Below are 14,752 nucleotides of genomic sequence, written 5' to 3'. Positions count from 1 at the left end.
TTTTGGCAGCTTTGATTTGTGGGTCGGGTAACCAAGAGGAAAATCCTAACACCAAACAGGGCTGTTAGGAAAGCAGGCAGCGGAACTGAGCCAGGACTCGAGGCTTCCTGCCCACCTCGAGTTCTTCTCTGCCCCCCCTCGCCCCCCCTCCCAGCTCTGCCAATTCTGTTGGGGTCAGTCTGCTTCCCACTTAGCACGGAAAGGGCGGAGATGGAGACCCCCCCAGGTGTGCGTTACGATGAAGGCCCAAAGCAAGAATGGTTGTTATTGCTTCTAAGCAAACCATGGGGACGCCTTAACCTCTCTTTGTCCCAAGGTCTCCCACATTTGGTGGACTTGCTTCCTCCCACTTTGGCCACCTCTCTCTCTCATGGCCTCTCTGAAGATATACAGCCCAAATCTCAAGGGTAACCTGAAAGATTTGGGAAGGTAGAGGTTTCACAGTCCAGTCGTGTCTGGCTCTAGGGCACGATGCTCATCTCCGTTTCTTGGCCAAGGGAGCCAGCGTTGTCCGAAGACGCTTCTGTGGTCATGTGCCCAGCATGGCTGTATGCCAAAGGCACATGGAACGCTCTTACCTTCCTACTGAAGTGGTACCTATTTATCTACTCACACTTGCATGCTTTGGAACAGGAGCTCCTCCCCTCCTAAACGGGTGGCTTTACCGCTTGCTACAGAAGGGAAAAAGCCAACACGGAAAGTGAAGGATCTGAAGTGTATTTATTTGCTTAAATATGATGTCAATATCCATGTGTTTGGTTTTTATCTTCTCCAACTGTTATTATTATTATTATTATTTTGGTTTCTGTTTTGTTTCGGAGGTTTCACTGAGGGATTAAGTGTGGCCCTAGATTTGAAAACAGTGGTAAATTCCTGGTCAGAGGGGTGATTGTTGAAAATAATTTGGGAGAAACTTTTGGAGAACATCTTCTTGATGACCTAGTTATATAGTTCATTCAAGAGTTTTGGAAACGCCCTGGCTTCTGTTTTTGATTGACATGAATTCCTTTTAAGACATAAGAATTTATTTGTCATTACACTCGCAAGCAGGTGCAACGAAATGAGGTGCTCTTCCACAAAGTAAAAACTGGACAAACACCACTAAAAGAAAAAAATTAAACACAACCAACCATACAATCATCTCTATGCAATTTAAAAATGTAAATACCCCATTACTCTCAGCCATTTAATTCCACAAAAATCTTATGACCCTGCATTCAAACTCAAAACTGCACTTGGATAAAAACTGTTCTTAAATCTGGTCGTCCTTGTTCTTAATACCCTAAATCTCCTTCTCGATGGTAATAGTTCAAAGAGCTGATGTCCCGGATGAGAGGAGTCATTCAATATATTAAGTATCTTCCTCTTACGTCTATTTCTATACAGTTCTTCCAAAGAGGGGAGTGAGCAGCCAATGATGTTTTGGGCCGTCTTGATCACCCTCTGAATTGCCTTTTTCTCTGCCACTGTGCAGCTCGAGAACCATACACAGAGACAGTAGGATAATATACTCTCAATTGAACTCTGATAGAAGGTAGTCAGTAGACTCTCAGCCAGTTGTTGTTTCCTAAGAATCCTTAGTAAATACAACCGTTGTTGTGCCTTCTTAATTAAAGCAGCGGTGTTTGCACTCCAGGTCAGGTCATTTGTAATGATGGTCCCGAGAAACTTACATTCAACCACCTGTTCCACACGAACTCCCTCTATATACAGTGGCTGAATGTCTGCTCTTTTTTTTCCTATAGTCCACTATAACCTCCTTGGTCTTCTTAATATTAAATAGAAGATTATTATTTTTGCACCAGCGGGATAGCTGTAATACCTCATCCCGATATGCAGACTCATCATCCCCAGAAATAATTTTCTACCTTCTCCTTTACTCCGTCCATGTTGTTTCCTTTAAGTGGCTAGATGGTGGTTTTTATTTATTGAAATTATTCTTAGGAATTCCTTGATATTTAAATAGCTACGTGGCTATTTTTGTCTTTTTGTTTTTGTCAGATTCCATAGTAGAAACCCGAAGAATCTGCCGTAAACCTTGTAGCATCCCTCATCCCTCTATTTTTAGTCCAGAAAGTGGCAGCTGAATATTTGTTTCATAGAGGTTAACTATTTTTCCTTACAGCTGCCTTAGCTAATGCACCGGGTTTCTTTTTCCCTCTTACTGGACGGGGAAACAAATGGAAAAGCTGTGATGTTGCCGGAGCTGCTTAAATACACTCGGGAGTGTGAACGATTGGAGTCCCTGGTGGGTTTGGGTTTGTTCAGGAGACGGTGGGGAGGTTGAGTGACCTTTCTCGCAGCTTCTGTTCGGTGGGTTTAGATGTCTGACTTAAGCAGGAGACCCTCAAACAAAGGAAGGGGGAGGGGCTCTTGGAGGTTGTGGAGAGGATTATAGGGGCAGCAGAGCCGGTCAGTCTCTCCAGCTAGTACTGTCAAAGCATTTGGTTGTTGTTGTGGTTGTTTTGGAATGAAAAATAAGAGTATGCAGGTGGAAGCTTTCCCCCCCTCCCCCATCAATTTAGACCCAAATGGGCCCACGTAGATACCTATGCGTACACAAGCGCACCCACAGAGACAGACGAGCTTACAAAAATGCAGGGGGCTATTGATTTAATTTCCTCTCTTTATTTGGGAGATTAGCGGAGAGATAGCAAGTCGCTGTCGGCACTAGAAAAGAGTGGCGAGAAGGACCCCGTCTTATCCTTCACCTTCTCCGTGAGTGATGTCTTAAGTTGGAGGAAGATTTACAGATTAGTTGCTAGGTTGGATATTTATTTATTTATTTGCTTGTTGTGGTTGACACTTTCCTTAATTGACTGTCCCCAGTCTTCCCCTTAGCAACCATTTTGCTGGAATCCACCCAAGGATTCTGCTCACTTCTCTCGAGTTCCCTGTCGAAAAAGGCTTGGTGTTTGCCTATGAAATGAATCCCTTTCTCTCCGCTCCCATCTCTGGACTGCCTGGTGTCCTCTCACCTGGTCCAATCTTGTTCCAGGTGAGCTTTGCAGGTAGCATATCTGGAGGGCCAGATTGGAAGTACAAGATGTCCCCAATGTCTGCATTGCTATCGTAGCATGAAGTGGTGGCAGCCTCTTAAGTTCCCTCGATCAGGGCCTGGCTAAAACGGGGGAGTCATTCATGAAGCCCCCGAAATCAAGCCTGTCTAGGAGGACCATGGCAGCCGCCACCATCTCCATCCTCAGGAGACCAGGGGTCCATCTTCTGTCTCTGCCTGATTGGCAGGTGTGACTGCTTCCTTTCCCTGGGCGGGGCAAAGCCATCCACTGGGTTCAGTTTGGAGAACTTGTTCATCAACCACAAAAATCCATCCTGTTTAGAAAATACACAAAAGCAAAGAAACTTAAGGAGAATGTCTTCTGAGTCCCACTTATGCTGCCTGGTTTTTCCTTCCAGGCCTTCAAGGCAATATGATACTTGCTAGGAAAGGTTGGGTGAGCTTGAGGTAAAGGATGGGGACCTTCAGCTCCCTCGGTGCTTCCAACTTCAGTGCAGCTCACAAGCCTCCTTTACTTGGGAAGAGTTCCATCGGTCCCATTGGTCCTCCATTGGGCAGGTTCTACTAATGCCAGCCTCAGTGCTGAAGTTGGTTGACTTATTCAGTTTGTCCTTCTGAAATGTTTCAATGCAAAGCTCTTACAGGATCCAATCCTGAGTTGGTCACCGGGACCAGAGGTTGACAAATCATGAGGACGGGCTCAAGCTTGGAAGGATAAGCCTCTGGTCCCTGGGGACCAGCCCAGATTGGATCCTGCAATACTATCCTGGGACGTGTATATTCGCCTTTCTTCATCGAAGCTCTTCATCTTTGCTCCTGGCTGATGATGGGACATATCAAGACTTTTGGCTTTTTTTATGTGTGGTTTTGCAGTTGTTACATCCTTTGAACACATTTTCTTCGTCATTTAAATGGCAGGATCCTTTCTGCTGATCTCTTCCATCCTACATGCCGCCACGGTCCAGGGCACGAGTGCTTTTTTATTTGAACAGAACCATCTACCTGGAGTACTCGGTGATTGGCTGCATCGCTATTTGCCTGTTTGTTTATCTTCTGCGACCCCGCCCCTCTCTCTCTTGTGTGCAACGGGGGAGTTGAGTCCCAGGGCCTGGGAAATGCTTCTCCACACTCAGCCCATGGATTTATGCTGCCTAGCCCCTCCTGTCCCCGCATACAGAACCCAGCACAAATCAATAGGAAGAGAGAGAGAATGTAGAGAGTGTTGAAATGAGTTTGATTGTCTCGCTTAATATATACTCTTTAAGTCTTTCTAATGCAACAGCATGATGCTAACTTCCTTTGACATTCTAACTGTGCATTACTCACTACATCAATCGATCATAGTTCTGCCCTGCATGGAGTAATGATGGACAACTTAAATACTCTCTCTCTCTCTCCCTCCCTCCCTCTCTCCCTCCCCTCCCTCCCCTCCCTCTCCCTTTTTAAGTGAAACATGGGTAATTAAGCAATGCACTCTGCAAGTGAGGCTGGGTGTCTTTCATAAAGAACCCGTAATGAATAAAAAGTGCATTAACTAAATTAAACTCTTGCATGCCTCCAGCTCAGTAATGATGGGTTTAGCTTTATGAATTTCATTCCTAAAGACCAGGCTGTGTTCATCAAAGGCTGCAACAGGAAATGTCAGTGGATTTAAGATGCTCCTCTGACTGATGGTTGGACTTTGGGAGGATATAAATATCATGGCAGCTGATAGAGAAGCAGCTCATTTGGTCCCTTTTTTTAAAACAAGGAAAAAAAGAAGCCAAGGAACGCGGGTGCAGGATACAACCTTTCCAGAAGACCAACAATCACAAGAGTCCAAAAGTGGGTCAAAGAATGCTGCTGTTTCCAGCTTTGTACCCTGCTTTCTCTAAGGCTCACGTGCTGTCAAAGAGGTGGGTCAAGAGCCCATTCTCCCGAAAATAACTCATCCAAGGCCCTGTTGCCTTTGACACAACCAGTTGAACCCAGCAAGTAGGTCAGACGTTGTGCACTTCAAGGTGGTGCAGGGTCAGAAAAACAGCAAGGAGAGAAGGGAATCTCTCGAGGGTCCCCAGTCGCTAGTTCAGTGAGGTTTCATGTGTGAAGAAGTAGGGTGTGTGTGTGTGTATGAGAACACTCGTTATCACTCTGTGCCCAGAAGAAATGGAGTCACTCTTGCAAGCCAGTTCGCTTGTGGACAGGAGAGAAGCAGCGCCATCCTTCAGGAAGCGGTTGGAAAGGTTGAGGGTCTGTTTCTCAGGAAGTCAGGCCTGTTGATGGATGCTTAGTTTATCCATCCGCGTGCCTCAAGGGACACAAGGAATTTGTAGGGTGGGGAACCAACATTGGAGGGAAGTTTAAGCAGCCCAGAAGTCCGTGGCATCTCTAGAACCAATGAGGGTTTCAAGTTGCACAGGGACTTGGCATGTCTTTTGATCTTCTGTATCATCGGGTGGCTTCTGTGATCAAAAGGTTCCCGCTGGTACCTTATGGTTTCCTGTGTTAAGGGTATTTGTAAAGTTATGGCTCCCGGTGTAAGAAAAATGGCCCAGCACCTCTTAGGGACATTCACTGAGTTCCATGAGTTCTCCATCATTTCTGGAACTGTTGCCATGCTTCTCCTCGCTCAACCATCAGCCTTAGAAAACCATCCATTAAGGGAGAAACTGTCCAGGTTCGGTTCTGTGGAGTGAGTCGCTTTGGCCAAATGCCACCATTGCAGAGCTGGACAGGAAGTAGCAGCTTATTTGCTCCATGGTGAGTGCTGTTTTTTTTTTTTTTAATGCACTGTCAAATTAGGTTTGTATTGCGTGTTTCAGATAAAGCCTTTTGATCCTTGTTTCTGTAAGATAATCCTAAATTCTTAGTTGGAGAATAGAGGACCGTGATGGGTTTAATTCCTTAAAAAAACCAGCCACATGGAATGTAAATGCAGGAGTCTGATAAGGTAGGATTTCCTAGTTGCTATAGTAACCTCTGGGTCATGAGCCCGAGAAAATAAAGTGAGGCCTGAAGCTGCGAGGATGATTATAAAATTTAACTGTCATTCTTCATTTGGAGTTGATGGCAAACATCATTTACTTAAGTTTATCTCCTGGCAGGCAAAGATTCTTCGAGATGGGGTGCAGATCCCTGGATTGGGCATGTTTGACATGATGTGAACCCCGCATTTATTATTCTAACCAGACAATTTGTACATAATATTCTTCTAAGCAGTGATGCCTACTAAGAAACCAACAGCTTTTTCTTGCAAATCAAACCGGGGAAAAGCTTTTGTGACCCCCCCCTCCCTCTGCTGCATGATGGTCCCCTTCACCACCAAGCCAGCCTGGAGTGTGTAGGTTGGTCTAACATGGCATTGGCTGCAGCGCACGCTTGTCATATGTGGTGGATGCTGATTGGAGCCCTTGAACATCTGTGGAGTTTGGAGTAGAGATAGGAAATGTTTCCCTGGCTCTCACCTGGCCTGGCCTCCAGAAACTCATGGGGGTCCTGGGTGGTCTCTGAGCTTGGTGGTTTTCTTGCAGACAGTTTCATTACCCAACCTAGGTAACATCAGTGCAACTGATGCCCAACAACTTCAGCGCAATAACATCAACGCTGCCACTGATGATGCCACTTACTTTGGGTAATGAAACGTCAGCAAGAAAATGACGAAGCTCAAAGGGCACCAAGTGCCCTTCCGTCCAACCCCGGGCCACAAATACTCTCCTTTATTGGTTCCAGCAACCCCAAGGTGACAGTTGAGTTCCTTCAAAAAAAAGGCAGCCTTTGAACCCAGTGGGATTGGGTTGGCAGTGCCCAAGCTTGGTGTGCTAGGGTGACTTTCCGCCCAGCCAGCCTTGATTCTTTCCCCAGGAAGATTTCTCATGGCGAGGACTAACTCTTGTTGCTAAGGCTACTTTCCACTAATTTACCTGGAGTAGAAGGAAAGAGTGGGTGTCGCTTCCTGCACCCTTTTGAAAAGAGAGTTAATTGGCCACTTTACAACTCTTGCAAAGGCTCTTCATCTTTTGAAAGGCAAAGGGGTTGCTTGGGCAGCTTCCAAGGGGAAGCTTTGGGTGGGAATGGCCGAAGCCACGTGCCATCTCTTCCTGGGACCCAACACTTGAGAAGGTTCAGTTGAGTAACCCATCCGTGGTCCTCAGTTGAAGAGGCGTCCAGTCTCTTTCCACCTCCCCTCCAAGGAAAAGGTGTGCCAACATGGGCCACGCACTGATTTATTTTTAAGATCCTGCGGAAGAGAGGTTGAAGCCAGCAATAATTCACTCTAAAAAGTATTCACACAATATGAACAGCCAGTTATTTTTGCCCATTTAAATCATCTGGCATGTTTTTTCTTCCCTATTTATAGCTTAATTTTAACTTGGGTGAAATGAAAAATGGCTACATTTGCCAAAAGAAGTGCTGTTAAAGTAGCTAATGTGAAATTCTCATTTTCAATCAGAAGAGAATTATGAGGGGTTTTATGCAACAGATTATTCCTAAATGTGTCTCTTTTTTTGCCTGTAAGTGTTTAAATATTAAGCCAAATGTTATTTCGTTCCAGGGTTGGTATAGCATTTCCCAGCTCAAGCAAGAAAGCTTCCACTTCTGTATGACTGAAGAGTGGTTGGTGTTGTTGAGATTTGTTGTGTCTTCTCACTTCCAACAACTTAAGCAGAAGAGTCCATTTCTCCACGGCTGTCCCAAAGGTGCTTTTTCAGGAGGCAATTGGACTTTCTGGTTTTTCTTTGAAGACGTTTCGCTTCTCATCCAGGAAGCTCCTTCAGCTCTGACTGGATGGTGGGTCAGAAGAATCAGAGCTGAAGAAGCTTCTTGGATGAGAAGTGAAATGTCTTCAAAGGAAAACAAAGGAAGTCCAGTTGCATCTTAAAAAACACCATTGGGACAACTGTGACCTTGGATGACCGAGAATCTCCCTATCCAGGGTCTTTCTCACATCTACCAGTGGGACTGATGAGAAAGCGGGTGGGTTTTTTCTGAAGGTATCTTGTTCTTCTGAAGCTTTGCTCCGCGAGGCACACCAACTCCAGCAAGAACCAGGCCAAATTTATCATACTGAATTGAAAACATTGCCAAAGCAGGAATCACAAAAAGATGCTTTGAAGTCTCTGTGATCTTTGCCGTAAACAGAAACAGGGAGATGACTAAACATGATGCCTACAAACCTTACAGTTTTATGACGCTTTACCCTGCTCAGTTCTGGAGGTTTCGTAGTTCAGGGATATCACATCTCCCAGTTTTGTCTTTGCCACTGAGGCACTGTTGTCCTACCTTCAAAATACCTAACACAATTCAACGTTTGGGACAGACCTTTCAAAAGCATCTCTCCAGACACCCGGGGAGAGGCAGCTCTTGAGAAGTTTTAGATCACGTTTCTGGAACAGCCGCAGTTCTTCGCTCAAGCACCATAATTCATTTTCTGAAGAAAACGGCCCCCCTTTTTAGAAGGCGCTGGCGACAGTGAAGTCCAGGGTGTTTTGGTTCTTGGTCTTCTCTCTTGAGATGGAAGCGCCCCCCCCTCAACCTTCACAAAGGATTCCAAGCATGACACCGTCCTGCACACCCAGTGCCAGGAACAGCCTCCACCACTGAAAGAGAGAAGGTCTCTACCCCAGGGGCTTCCTCCAGGAAAACCTGCCCGCAGGCCGAGGCCAGGAGAGCTGGCCAACCTGACTTGCAACGGGCTGCCAAGGTGGGATTGAAAGACCCAAATGCAGCCGCCAAGACTTGGCAGAAGTGGATAACAATGCAGCTGGTTCTGAGAGAAGCGAAGCCACAACATAAGAAAGCTCTGGGGCTTTTTTTTTTTGCAAAATTTCCATTCCTTGCCAGGCCCTTTTTTCTCCCCGATGTGTGAATGTATCCAGTCGGTTGGGACGACTGATCTTGCAGTCAATTATTCACGAACATATGGAGCTCAATTTGCACACAAGATGAGGCAACTTGTTGACTCCAGAAGGAAAGTTTTCTGAGCAAGAGTGGCCATCTGTCTTGGAAACGGTAATTAAGCCAGACAGCCCATCTCTTCTCCAAAAAAGGGGGGAGATTTTGCTAGGTGGAGCCCAGCTGCTGTCCTGCTGCCCACCTTCCGGAAGAGTCCGTGCTGGGGCGAGGCACACCCAGGCTCCAATGCATGAACTGCCAAATTCCTTTTGGTTTGTAGTTAGCTCTGCATTTCCTGCCCCTGGGTGGGATCACTCCTTGGGCAGGTTTGGTAAGAAAAGAGGTCCTGGAGTTGTCTTGGGAAGGGGCTCCACTTCTTCTCCTTTGCAAGTCCCTGATTCCAGGGTTGAGGAGGAGGCAGCCAACACCTTCCTTCCTCCCTCCCTCCCTCCCTCCCTCCATTCTGTGCCTGCTTTTCTTTCTGCTGTGGCCGCTGTGGGCTGGGAGCAGGCAGGGAAGGATGGTGCACGCGTCTGTGGAGGCCGTCCAAGCCAGGCGTGATCAGGATGGGATGTGGAGTTGGGGACAGGCAACTTCTGAGGGTCCAGCTGGTGCTCCAGCGGTGAACGTTCTCAGATGCGATGGTCGATTCCCGGGGGGTGAGGGGTGCAGTCCATTAGCAGTAAGGGACAACTCAGACAGGATGTTGCATGTGAGAAAAAGCAGGTGGGCACAGCCCCTTCCCCATAATTCTCAAAGTATACCGTAGATGCAGGCAGTGCAGTCTGGCAAGGTCTTGTCTACAGGTGTGAGACAACAGAGAACTGGGCTTGGAAGAATCACCATGTGTCATTCTTGGTTTGGGGCCTGACATCCACTCAGTTCTTCATCAGCCCCTTTTCTTGTGGCCCCCACTTTCTGCCACATCCGTTTTGGGAAGAAGCGGAGGAGGATATTGTGGCCAATCCGTAGCGAAGAAATAAATTGCAGCCAGCATTTCCCCCAGAGGTAGATCTTAATATTCGGAATGCTCCAGACAGAGCTGTGTTTGCTCTACCCCAATGACAACTTGTATTGTGGAAAACGTACAGAAGGTGCTTTTGTATGGGGGTGGGGGGGGGGAGGGGGCAGTGCTAGCAAGTGTGCAATAGTGCCATTTGGGCGCATTTCCTTTGCGAAGGGGGTGGAAGTGAGTGTGAGAGAGAGGGACCGGCTCTCTTTGTAAGGGAAAGGTCACGTTAGTGAGGCTTTCTGCACAGGGACCCCCTGTTTGCTGGGAATGAGAATGAGTATCTGATTTTCTTTCTCTCCTGACCTTTAAAGATGCTGCTTTTAGATTGATAAGCAGGTTGGTGCTTTTAGTAACTGAATCCAAATTTTATTTGATGCATTAGTCTTTTTTGTATCTTTTCAAACGCAAACTGATATTGCTTGCAGAAAAAGATTTCTCTTTCGGCAAAACTCTGGAGGGAAGAATACAATGATTAGCTTATCTGTTGCAGGAGAAAAGGAGAAGAGGAGGAGGAGGAGGAGGAGGAGGAGGAGTAAGTTAAATTATGGGTGTTAAAAAAACTCCTCTCTTTAGAGCAATTACAGCACTCAGAACAGCTCTTCCGTATTTGCATTCAGTTCTGGGTCCCCCTCCCCCACTTCAATTTGCACAACAAAATTGTTATTTCCCAATTTATTTTATCGGTGGATCAGAATTGGCAGGTGGCACAGCAGAGAACATCGTCCTTGCTCCGTCTAAGGAGAGGAAGCAAGAGGACCAGGTGAAGAGCTCCAGAGCTGGGCAGGACTGCATTTTCCAGAAAACTCAGCAATCGTAGACCTGACTCAGGTGCTTGTTTCATAATCAAGAGAGACCATCCTCACCAGGAGCCCAGCCCGCTCTTCCATCAGCTGGCTGCACATCCGAAATCGGACCAGGGGCCTCAAACTTTTGCTTCATCTTGACCCATTGGAAATGGAGGGTCCCTGTAGCTGGGCCTTTCCTTACTGATTCTGTGGTGGAGATTGTAGAATGACTGTTTGGCGTGGGCAAAAGCAGTTCAGTTAGAATCAGTTTTTCACTTAAATAGATTGCACGGAATGGGAGGCTCTTCCTGAAAGAGATGCTTCGATTTTGTCCATCTGTTTAGCCCCCTCTTCACCATCTGAGCATTGGCTGCTGGTGGTGCAGACACACCTTCCCGGCTTCAGTCTCCTTTCATCCCTCCAGCCCCGAGATGGGAAAGTGACAACTGTGAATGGAGCCAGTCTGGTCCCCACTTACTATAAAGGCCCCTGGCTTGGGCCCTTGTGAGGAGACTGGCACATAGAATGGAGACCGCCGAATTGTGTGGGGAACAACTGGGATTCCAGCTTCCCTCTCCCAGCAGTAGGGTGGCTTTACTCTTTTCTACTCTACGCTCCTCATCGTGAAGAATTGCAGTTTTAAACTGGAAATATAATAGCGTGAACCAAATCTGGAGGAGGATTTAGAAGACAACCAGTGGTAGGAAACTGCGTTCTAGGAGGAAAGAGACCAAGCTAGGTTGCCCCTGGAGAAGAGGAGACGAAGGGCATCAAGATCCCTACCTTCAAAGGGAGTGTTTTGCACCTGGGCCAGAGGTAGAGCGAACTCATGTTCCTTGGGACACAGTAGGCAGGACAAAAGCTCACAAAAGAAAATGGCAGGAGGAGGAGATTTTGGCCTAACATTACGGGAAATCGACTCTCCCAGAAAGAGATGGGCAATGAGGAACCAACTGGCTCCAGAGGGGGTTGGCTTCCCTTCCCATTGGGGTGTCTGAAGAGCCACCTGCAGGGATGTGGGATGAGGGGTCGATCCCACTCTGGTGTTCTTTCTTTCTCCTGGGATCCCGCCTGTTGGTTCAGGCAATGAGAAGTTGGCATGGATTTTTCATTAGGGTGAAACTCTGCAAAGGAATTATTAGCCCCTGCCTCAGCACTGAGGGAGAAATCATAAATGCTTAAAAATAGCCCTGCAGGATGGATCGATGGAGTAGAAATAGGGCAACCTGCAAAATAACAGGCCGGCCACCCCTTGGCTGTTGAGACTGAGGTGCACCAGTACAGCCAGGCCCCCTAGACGTGTCCCAAATGTGTCCTTCCCGTTCAGCCATTGAACGAACGACACCCCCGCGATGTGAGGCCCTGTCTTTGGGTGATTCCTTTCAAGGGGGCCGAAAAAGGCCAGGGGTCCCCATTTCTCTCTTTCTTCCTGGGTGTGATGCTCTCACCCACAGATCGGAGGACCTGAAATGCCCAAGAATTAGCCCGAGAGCCACAATATTGACAGGAAAATCTCCAATGAGTGAAAAATGATGAAACCGAGGAAAAACCAGGCTCTGTCAACGAACATGCATTTATTATCTTTATTGGGAAGCCGAGATGCTGAACAGCCATTTCACTCTGGCCGCTTCAGTGGCCGTGTTTTCCATTAGGCAGAACACCAACCTTTGGCTTTGTTGCTGGGTTGTTGTGTAACATTTGTTCCAAGATCAGAGTTGCAGGAGGATTTAATCTAGGAAAACCATCCCATGAAGAGCGGCTGCTCTTGTTCTTCCTTCCTTCCTTGCTCAGCTCTGACTTTTCCTGGTCCTCTTCCTTGCTCGTTGCACCCAGCAGGGTGGGTGCAGAGGGGGAGTCTGGCCTGGAGGTCCACCTCTCCTCCCTCCTGGGCAGTCTCGGCCTTTTGTAGCTTCCCTTAGCCGCCTGTAGCCACTGATAATCCACCAAGCAAGCCTCTCGGAGCTCTTGGTCATTGTACGGGTTAGTTAAGGTTACAGTTAAGGTGAAGGCAGAAACTGCCTCACAGGTGCTGGCTAGCACTGATGAGGTTACCTACTGTAGTTGGGTAATGAAATGTCTGCAAGGAAACAACCAAGTCAGAGGACATCAGGCATCCCTCAGGCCCTCTACATTTGGCTGAGAAACGGAACCTTTTCTCCCCCACATTTAGTGCCAAGGGGAGGAGGCCCCTTTCCCGTGAAATAGTGCAAACTGCCCCTGTCTGCTGGTCCATCTTCCCTAGCCATCTCTCTCCTGCCCCTCTTCCTTGCCTAGAGGATGCGATGCTGCCTCAGGAGCAGTGCCCCCCCGTGGGGGATGAAAAGGGGTGCTTAGCACGAGAGCTGTCCCCCTTCTTGCTGGGGCCTCACTGGGCAGGCTGTGACCCTTCCAGCCTGCAGGTGGACCTAACACTCAGCAGTGTGACTTTCTGGTCTGCATTTTCAGCCCTACACATTACTGTTGTGGAGCTCAGAAAACTGTTGCGGGGTCATGAGTTGGAGGCCTCTGGGGAGGACGAGCCTTTGATCACCTCCAGGCCTACGGGGATGTTGGGATTAGCTCAAGAATTCCCAGTAGCCACCGGAGGAGGAAGAGGAATTCTGGAATGTGTAGCCCTGCGGTGGCTTGGGGAGACTGGGGAGAACTTGCTTAGAAAGTGCAACATCATAAATTCCTCTAAAATGTGTGAAGATGATGTATTGTTGGCATTTGCTAGTAGAGAAATTGTCTAGACCAGTGACAATGTTAAGATGTGTGGACGTCAACTCCCAGAATTTTCCCCGCCAGCCTTGCTTCTTCCTCTCCTTTCTTCTTGCATTTTTAGCTTTGACCTCTTTCTCTCCCACCCTTTCTTTACGTCGTTTTTGTCTCCTTTGAAAAACAACTTGCAGCAAGATTATTTTTCAAAGGCGTGTGAAACCTCTCATCCTTCCTTCTTCAAACTTCTTCCAAGTTCCAGTCTTTGCTCCTGAAGAAACTGGGCAGAGCCTCCTCCATTGGAGCCTTGAAGGGCTTCGTAATTTGGAAGCGCCTGCTCCACGCTGCCCTTCGGCTGAACTGCCAGGTGCCGTTTCTGCAACTGTAATACAGCAAAAAGCAGCTGGCATTTCCTGTCCCTTTATTGAAAGTGGGCTTGTCCTGATTCATCGTTCCATCTGAACGTTGATTACATTAAGTGGCTGCTGGCAGCTTGCAGATGCCATGAGTGGCCACTTTAATTCTGTACGTTGCGCAGAATCTTCTTCTTCCTTCCAAGGCCTGGCCTTCGTTTTGGCTGGTCTCCCCATCTGCAGTAACCCTTTCCTCTCGCTGGGTGCTGTGTCTACATGTGCAGCTGTTCCTGAAGAAGCTCTGGGTCAACGGCTGGCCTTCCCACAGCACAATCCATAAAAAGCAGCAGGCCCAGAAAACCTCAAAATCCATGAGTCTGTTGTAATAATGCGCCCTAAAGTAAGACCTCCTTCACGGCTGTGAATTTACTGGAAGGCAAAGAAGTGCCATCTCAGGCAGTTTCACATTGACTTCTCCTCACTGGTCTGCTAGGAGGTGTTGACAAACTACATGATGGTCTTGTTGGAGTGATGATGCAGTTGAGGCCTGGCTGGCCCAAAATCCTGTTTTTGCAGACCAAACATGCCTGGAGAAGCTCACAAGCAGAACGTGAGGCCGATGCAACTTTCTTAGTGCTGGTGGGTTGAGGCCAATGAACACAACATAGCAACACGAAAGGGAACAACCTTGGCTCTCTTCCTCCATTTGTGAGTCTGTCCAGGTGGGCGGTGATTGTGGCAGACTAGAAACCAGTGCCGTGATGAGACTGGTGCTGTGGGAAGAAGTCCTTCCCATTTGACTTCCGCTGGGTTCTGGCATAATCACCTGAGGAACCAAAACCTTCCCCCTCCATTTCTCTGAACCAGGCATGAGTTTAGATACGTCTGCCAGCGTGTCGTCGGCTGGAGCTTGAGGTGGGTTGGTTGGGTGCCTCCTTTTCTGAAGTTTTCAGTTCTGCGATGCCCTTGCAAAGGTGGAGCAACCTGAAATGAAACTGATTTCTCTGCCCTGGTC

At 47.7% G+C, this 14,752-nt stretch overlaps 1 protein-coding gene across 7 annotated transcripts in view; it reads left to right on the top strand.

Annotated features, from left to right (window-relative positions):
• CADM1 (cell adhesion molecule 1) overlaps positions 1-14,752 on the top strand; it is a 197,424-nt gene that overhangs the window by 105,004 nt on the left and 77,668 nt on the right. The gene's annotated exons all lie outside the window — the stretch shown is intronic.

This window comes from Notechis scutatus, chromosome 7 (genome assembly GCF_049901735.1).
Source record: "Notechis scutatus isolate UNSWTSFEM ecotype Mainland chromosome 7, rNotScu1.2, whole genome shotgun sequence".
Taxonomy (NCBI): Eukaryota; Metazoa; Chordata; class Lepidosauria; order Squamata; family Elapidae; genus Notechis; species Notechis scutatus.
The sequence above is the reverse complement of the archived record's forward strand: the minus strand, read 5'-3'. Positions and strand labels throughout refer to the sequence as shown.